The sequence below is a fragment of the Ursus arctos genome, unplaced genomic scaffold (assembly GCF_023065955.2).
Source record: "Ursus arctos isolate Adak ecotype North America unplaced genomic scaffold, UrsArc2.0 scaffold_13, whole genome shotgun sequence".
NCBI lineage: Eukaryota > Metazoa > Chordata > Mammalia > Carnivora > Ursidae > Ursus > Ursus arctos.
The window spans coordinates 10,171,803-10,178,380 of NW_026622797.1; the positions used below are offsets into that span (position 1 = coordinate 10,171,803).

The 6,578-nt window shown below is 56.0% G+C and overlaps 1 long non-coding RNA gene across 1 annotated transcript; it reads right to left on the reverse strand.

The window, feature by feature from the left end:
• Nucleotides 1-862: 862 nt before the first annotated feature.
• LOC130543503 (uncharacterized) lies at nt 863-6,247 on the reverse strand. Its single transcript, XR_008958882.1, has 2 exons — nt 6,076-6,247; nt 863-2,738 (listed from the first exon to the last, which is right to left on the reverse strand). It is a non-coding gene; the product is annotated as an uncharacterized LOC130543503 (long non-coding RNA).
• Nucleotides 6,248-6,578: the final 331 nt, after the last annotated feature.

Here is a 6,578-nt window from a genome sequence, read left to right on the forward strand (position 1 = left end):
GAAAGGACTTTGTCTCTGGGTGTGCTCGATTTGGGATTTCTGATCCTTTAAGATAGAGAGTTTAACTTCAAACCACACTGAAAATTATCAAGGTCATAATAGGAGGCTCTTGAGAGAATATCAGATTTCCCCCCATGGCACCTTCTTTAATTTCTCCGAGGGAATCTGCCTCCATATAAACTTCCACCATATCGGTGAGTCAATTAACTCAACCACTTGCAAAATGACTGAATTATGACTTTGCCCGGGTCTAAATGCTGCCCACTCTTCCCAGGCGGAAGGGGTTGGGTCAGTGCTGTTAGGCTATGAAGGGAAAACCAAGGAGAAAAGTCCAGATGCACTACTGAGGGTGGGGGTGAGAATAAACATTGAACTTGAAAGTGGCTGGGGTCCAGACAAGGAAACCACCCAGGCGACATAAGCACCCAAGGGTGGGTAGTGGAAACCACCCGAAGCGACCAGGTACAAACCACATGCCTGACATTACAGGCTCCCATTAGTGTCTCCAAGCCTGATCGTGACCTCAGTAAAATTCTCGGGGTGACTGTTGCTTTAATGCTTTTACCTGGCCAGAGTCTCGGAGCACCTGAGCGGGTTCACAAATTCGGGTGTACGAAACCCGAAACCCGCTGTGCTTTGAATGGTGCTATTACCAGGGCACCTGCTGAGGCCGAGGGAAGGAGAGCAAGGGTCCTGAGTTTTTCCAGCACCCTGCTGGGCTGCGCTGGTCCCACTGGTCCAGGCATTTCTGGCCAGAACCGGCTATCCCCAAGCACACAAGAGCAGCTGCGGCCAGACCATGCACCCTTCTGAGCCCAAGTTTGGGGAAGAGGAACATATTCACTGAGGCTGCTGCTACTAATTTCCAAACAACAGAAATGTATTCTCTCATGGTTTGGAGACCAGAGGTCTGAAATCAAGGTTGGGGACTGAGGGCAGGAGTCTGTTCATGCTTCTCTCCTAACTTAGGGCGTCTGCTGACAGTCCTCCGTGTTCCTTGGCTGGTTGCCACATCACCCCAGCTCTGCCTCCTTCGTCACATTGCCTTCCTGTCCCTGCTGCTCTTCACCTCTTCTGTCTTGTCTCAGATCTCTCTCTGCCTCTCTTTTATAGGGACACTTGTCTTTGGATGATTCAGAATAATCTTCTCATTTCAAGATCCTTAATTATATATGCAAAGACTCTTTTTCCAAATAAGATCCCATTCACAGGGTCCAGAGATTAGGACGTGGACTTATCTTTGGGGAGACCACCGACAGGGCACCACAGGGAGCCTGGGGGAGCAGGCCGGCTCAGCTTACAAGCGCCTGCCTGGCCTGGCCTGTCGGTAGGGCCTGGTGAGTGTCTTTCAACCAGGCCAGGGCTTCCTAAACATGACAGCCTCCTTCAGCGGCAGGTGTCCTGGTCCCCATGCTGCCTTGGAAGCCGTGCCTCCCAGGAGTGGCAAGGCCATTCCCCAATTACCTCCACTGCAGTCTCTCCCTCCAACAAATGCTAATTGGGGAGTCCTTTCAAAACTTGGCGGCCTGGCTTCCTTCCCTCCCCCCTCTCCTCCAGTCTTTACTCCAGATGGGGCCTGATGCAGGTGCCGGGGATCCGGAATGGAAGAGACCCAGACCAGCCCTTGAGGACCCACAGTCTAGAGAGGCCGACAGACGGCCCCCCCCCCCGCCCAGGGTGGGGTCATCAGCTCCCCTTCCGCACCCCCTCCGGTAGCACAGTGCACAGGTGAGGGTGCCCCAGGGCACGCCAGGGGCTCCGGCCCATCATCCTGCCACACCTGCTGAGGAGGCTTAGGGCCCCCTGGAAGGGCTCCTAATCCCCTGGGAGTGACTAAGCACCTCTCAGTCACCGCTCCAGCCATGAATTCAAGCGCCGCGTGGCCTGGATGTCCTGTTCTCCTGGAGCGCCAAGGCTGTCCACAGAGCCATTGATTTAAGAGACAGTATCACTTGCTTCCAAGTTTATGAGGCAATAAACAGCCCCGCATATTGATGAACGCCGAGGTGTTTGCTCAGCACATCTGCTGTGCTCATTCATTATGAGGCTGTGCTCTAAAGCAAATGAAACCGCACTATTTTCTTTCCCTCTGGGGGGCCGTGCCCCTCCCCCAAGAGTTGGCCTAATCTAGTGGATCCCTGGTCCCTCTTCCCGCGGTGCAGGGACGCAGTAATGTGAGAGCGCTCAAGCTGGCCACCCCCATTCCCTGTGATCCTGGGGAGCCTCTCAGGGCCCTGACGCACTGTTAGGAGGGTCTGGGAATAAGGGGGGGAAATGAAGAGCGTCGTTTTATGAGGGCCCCACCCACGAGGCCTTCTCTCCGGCCTTGTGTCATCCTCCCTGGAGAAGAACACACACTATAATAATAGAAGCTAGCAACCCGCCAGCCGCCGTTCCCCGCGTGGCATAACACACCAAATAAAATTCCTTTTCATCTTGAGAAGCTGAGACGCAACAAGGCTGGGCTGCTAGTCCATAAAGATGAATCTTCAGAGCATTTACTAGCTGGAATGCCCCGTGAATCCAAACAGGTTTATGTATAAAATATTAGGAAGGTTCGGAGGAGGTGGCGAGGCCGCGTGGGGAGCAGGCAGGAGAGATTGACTGCAAACTCTGTGCCAGCGGAGCAGTTCCGTGCATGCCAAACGGCGAGAGAACAACACTTGAAAAATGTATTATATTATCCAGAACACAACACTGATTCATAGGCGTGGTAATCCCTGTCTTGCCATCCGTTTCTGTAATGGAGAGAGATTAGGGTGATGGTGGCACTGTGTTGGGACTTTCTGGCTTCCCCCCACCCGGGCCCTGAACCCGTGCTGGATCCCACGGTAAAAGCAAGGGTTCGCGCTTTGAACCGCATGTTTGGAGGTGGAGGGTTTTGAGATTTGAAGCACTTCTGAGTTTGAAATGAAAATTGACTGGATGAGGGATTCGTTTTGAAAAATAGAATAATCCTGCTCGCTTACAATCACACAGTTTCTCAGGGAGCAAGAGAAGGCGAATTCTCTCCAGGAGCACGTTCCGAGTGGCTGGGTGGCTCACCTCCAGAGGGACCTCACGTGGGGGCTTCCGATGGGCCCACCTTGACGTAACTATGGCCCCGAGCACACGGCATTTGGGGCCCCCCGAGTCGGGAAGGACAAGGCCAGAGCTTGCCGTGCGAAGGTAGGATGCACCCTCACCTCTGTCCCTGGCCCTCTGTCTACTCGGTAGGCATGAGCCAACGCCCGGTGTGAGCACTGACGGAGCCAGGGGTATGGGAGATGCTGAATGTGGGGTGCCCCCTGATGTCTACCGAGGGCTTCGTGAGACAGTTGAGGAAGCAAATCGGGGACCCTGCCCTCCAGAGCCTTATAATCCCAGCTGGAAGTGGGGCACAGGAGCCAGATGAATGAACTAAATCTGGAGCAAGAACTCAAACCGAGTAAACAAGAACAGGCATCTTGTCAAGTCAGGGGTGCGGAGGAGTGACCAAGAACACCTGGGGGGGATGTGCTCAAGGGGACTTTTCTTTCTGTGAAAGGGCTTCAGGGAAGTGCTGGAGAGACATGGTCCAGCCACAGGGCCTGCTCACCATATTTTTTGCCTCTCTGGAAGACCTGTGAGCCCTAGAAGCTGTCATCCGAAAACCCTCTGTTCTAAGGACATTTCATGGCCAAGTTTATTGCTCTAGGAAATAGTTCAAAGAACTCTCATCTTTTCTTCCATCTCTCGTACATGCCCAAGGCCAAGACTGTTCAGGGACTCCTTGGCAGCTGTAGAAACTCCAGCCAAGTTCCCCACTCAGGGCAGGACAGTCTGCCTCTCTGCACATCGACTTCCTCAACAGAAGGATCTCTCAGGCCTGGGAGGAGGGGATGCTCTTGGGGCTGGCAGAGAGGTAATTCCACCACCCGGCAAGACTGTCAGCCGCCAGAGCTGTAGGGGTGAGAGAAATTGAGGGGTGACTGCCATCACCACCATTGGTACCATCGCATCATCATCGTCACCATCACCACCACCCACCACCCATTACTATTTATTCTCAATGGTGCCTGTGAGCCGAACCCTTTGCTAAAGGCCTTACGTGTATCTAAATTAATCCTCACAACAACCGACTGACTGGAGGACCACTGTGATCTCATTGTATAGATGAGGACACCGAAGATGAAAGAGATCACCCAGATAGTAAGTGACAGAGCAGGAATTCAAGTCCATGCAGCCTGACTGCAGAGCCTGAGCTCATCGTGTACCAAACTGCCTCCCGTCCTAGGTTAGGGCCTCTGGTTGCAGGTGGTTTCTTGAAGGCTTGACCTGGGGACATTGAAAAGATCAATCACTGTAGGTCGTGGGCAAGCTGCTGATGTAGCAAGAATGGAGATATGATCACTACATCCATTTGTTCTTTGTATCATTCATTCATTCACTCATTCACCACTGATCTGGGTGGAGAAGGCATGAAGTCCCTCCCTGGAGGAGCTCAGTCTTGGCCCTTCAGCAGCCATATACGGCCATGTCCCTGCCCCTGCCTGGAACGTGAAGGCCCAGTGGGTGTGTCTTTTCTCTGCTCTGAGAGCCTCCATGGGGCCCGGTGGCAGGAAGTCTGGGCATCCCTCACTCCATGCCCCCTGCCTCTTTTCTTTCCACCACAACCTGAATGCTGGGAACATCTGTAAAAAAAACTACCCGCACAAGACAAAAACTCTAATCCATCTTGCCTAAGACATTTTCCCTTAGATTTAAAACCCTGTGTAATTTAAGAGATATGTAATTCATGTGTCTGCATTTAAACCATCAAAGTGCTTTTAAAAGAGCTATTTGAAATCTTTGGAGCTTTATGAACCTTTAAAGTTCTTTCTTTGAAACATGGGAATCACACACTGCCAAGGATAAAGATAGTCAAATACCAAAGGCTAGGGGTGGGCTTGAGACTCTAAATCCATGACATTTCACTTTACAAAACTGAATTTCTCATCTTGAGCGTCCACGTCCAATTAGGACCGCAGGCCGACATGGAATTCTCCCACCTTTGCATGCCCTCCACCCGGAGCGTCGTCGCTCAGCCCGCACCAGGTGGAGATCCACCCCGGGCCTGGCGCCCGCCAGCAGCAGAGCTGGGACGTGACTGTCACAGGGGGCACCTTTCCAATGCTAACCAAAGCGCCAAGGAGAGGGCACAAGCCTGTGGAACCAGCGCCCCCCGATTTCCAGCCTGTGGCGGGAGTGGGGACTAGGGGGTGGGGGTGGGGAGGAGGATGGGGAGGCAGATGGTGCGGGGGAGGGGTGCGGGGCAGGGGGCGTGGGTTTGAAAGGCGCATTCCTGGGGCGGCTCGCCTACTGGTTGAATGATTGGCCCGGGGCGCCCCGAATCTGCTCATGACCGGAAGTACCCCCGACATACCTGTACCCAAGTGGTGCTTGGGCTCCCTGAGCCCTGGGGGCCGGGGTCAGAGACGGCGTGCGTCCGTCCATTGCGGCCCAGCCCAGGTCCGCAGAGAGCTGACCGCTCCGGCCGGGAAAGGGAGGCGCGGGGACGCCCCTCGTGGACCTTGGCGCGGAGGCCCGCGCGGCCACCCCGCAGGGTCGCGGCTCTGTGGGGGCGCTGGCCGTTTGCCGACTGCGGGAGCAGCAAACCCTTAGTGGGCGGGAAGTTTGCGTTGTTTAGGGCCTCTGACCCGCCGCTCGCAGTCTTGGGCAGAGGCCGGAGTCGTGCGTGGGCCCCAGGGGGGGCGACCCCGCGGGGACGAGCCCTTGTGCCCCCGGCGCGGTTCCCCCTCCGTCGCCTCGCTCGCAGGGACCTGGGGGCGCGCCGTCCACGGGGACCCCCGCTGCGCTCCGCCTGGGCCCCGGCAGCTCCCACCGCGCCCCAACTGGGGGCCGAGCCGGGCCACCGACCCCAGGGCGGCGAGAGGGGCCGCGGCCCGCTTCTGTCATCCCTAAGCCACCCACCGCGGCCACCCGGGTGTGCCCAGTGTGTCCGACACCTACCGATGGGGCAGGCCAGGCCCCCTGCGCTCCTGGGTCTGCGCCTCCGCCTCCCTCCCTCCTCCTCTCCCTGTGATGGGGCGCCCCCAGCCCTGCCCGCTTTTATACCGTTTTGCTCCTTCTCTCGCCTTCTGCCCTGCTCAGGAGCGGCCTCTAAGCTCCACTCAGGGCGGCCCGGACTCCAGGGTTAATGATGATGCTTGGGGCCTGCAGTGAGGACTTCGACCTAAGGCGGACCAGGGCAGTAGCCCAGGGCCTCAGTTCCAGGACGAAGCCTGTTTCCTTCCGGCAACAGAAGGCTGGGGCGGCGCCGTCCCCACGCTCCGCCCTGGCAGCGTTCTGTGCACCCCAGCGCCACTCTTGGACTCTACCTAAAGCCATCGACAAGCAAGTTCCAAGTGCTAAGGAATGCTTCCCCTCCCCCCATTGTTATATTTGAACAGTGGCATAATTTTGATTTTCAATCTTGGAGCTTTGGGTTCCCTTCCAGAGCAGTAGAGAAAGCCAGAGTTGATGTGACCTGGTTAAAACTGCCAGAGGCTGGGCTCCCTGATCTGTGCCCTCTTCCTGCTGGCCGCCCCCACACCCGGCCTGCTTCTGCCTCTCCTGAC